Genomic DNA, 1,143 nt, shown 5'->3' with positions numbered 1-1,143 from the left:
AAAAAGTTATAGTTTTTGTAATTTGTACTTTTAAAACGTATAATACGAACAGCGAGCTTTTTAAATTTGACATTTTTTTATTCTACAACAGACAAATAAGTTAAAAATCCTAGTTTATTAACCGTGTATTTCCATAGAACAGAAGAAAAAATCACAAACGACGTATGTGTGTGATGTACATATATATGTGTAAATTTGGTCTGTGATTCCGGAACTTATGGCTCTTGAAGAGGATTTTCAAACCAATTTAGGATCACGGATTTTCTTCCGCTTTGAAGTGCCTCCAGGACTCTGTCAGGATTTTGTCTATTTCTAAAAATATAATACAAAGAATAAAAGCAACATAAAATATTTATATGCACATACATGCAGTTAAAATGTTACTCAGAAACCTTGTTGTTGAAGCGCAAAGCTTCACAACAGGCTATCTACACTCTTTCCCTACCGCGTGGAATCAAGCCTCGGATTTTACAATTGTAAGTACTTAAAACATATAACTTACCATTGAGAAACGAAAGTTACACTTGTGACAAGATTTATCTGTACATGTTAGAGTATTTGCATATAAGTTTGTTTTAATTTGAAATAATTACAGACATTGTGTATTGAAGCTAGCAATGAGGCTAATAGGATTTTGGACAGCACCTATAGAAATATTAGATACAACACAAAAGGTATTATTGTTTCACTGTACAGATCACTTGTAAGGCCTCATTTAGTGTTCTGTTTACAGTTTTGGGCTCCCTCCACAAAAAGACCGTTAATTTGTTTGGACTAAGAGAAGAGCCACTGGAATGATACCTGGTATGGTGAAATTGTCCTATGAGGAAAGACTAAAATATCTAAATTTGTTTCACCAGGAGAGAAGACGAGTCAGGGAAAATTTGACTTATATGTTTACTATTATTATGGGTGTTAATTGATAATATAAATCCATCAAACTTTTTATATGTTTAGCAGTAACAACAATAGGACAAGGGGTCACAAATTCAAATTTTGCCAGCGTCGGAGTAGTCTGCAGTTTAGACTGTGTTACTTTTCAAACAGGGAATGAGTTTTCTTCAAGGATGGTGGAGACAGAAAATTCAACTGAGTTCAAGAAGAAATTGGATAAATACATGAGTAGTAAGAGGTGGTTATAGT

The sequence above is a fragment of the Tachypleus tridentatus genome, chromosome 13 (genome assembly GCF_004210375.1).
Source record: "Tachypleus tridentatus isolate NWPU-2018 chromosome 13, ASM421037v1, whole genome shotgun sequence".
Classification (NCBI taxonomy): domain Eukaryota; kingdom Metazoa; phylum Arthropoda; class Merostomata; order Xiphosura; family Limulidae; genus Tachypleus; species Tachypleus tridentatus.
The sequence above is the reverse complement of the archived record's forward strand: the minus strand, read 5'-3'. Positions refer to the sequence as shown.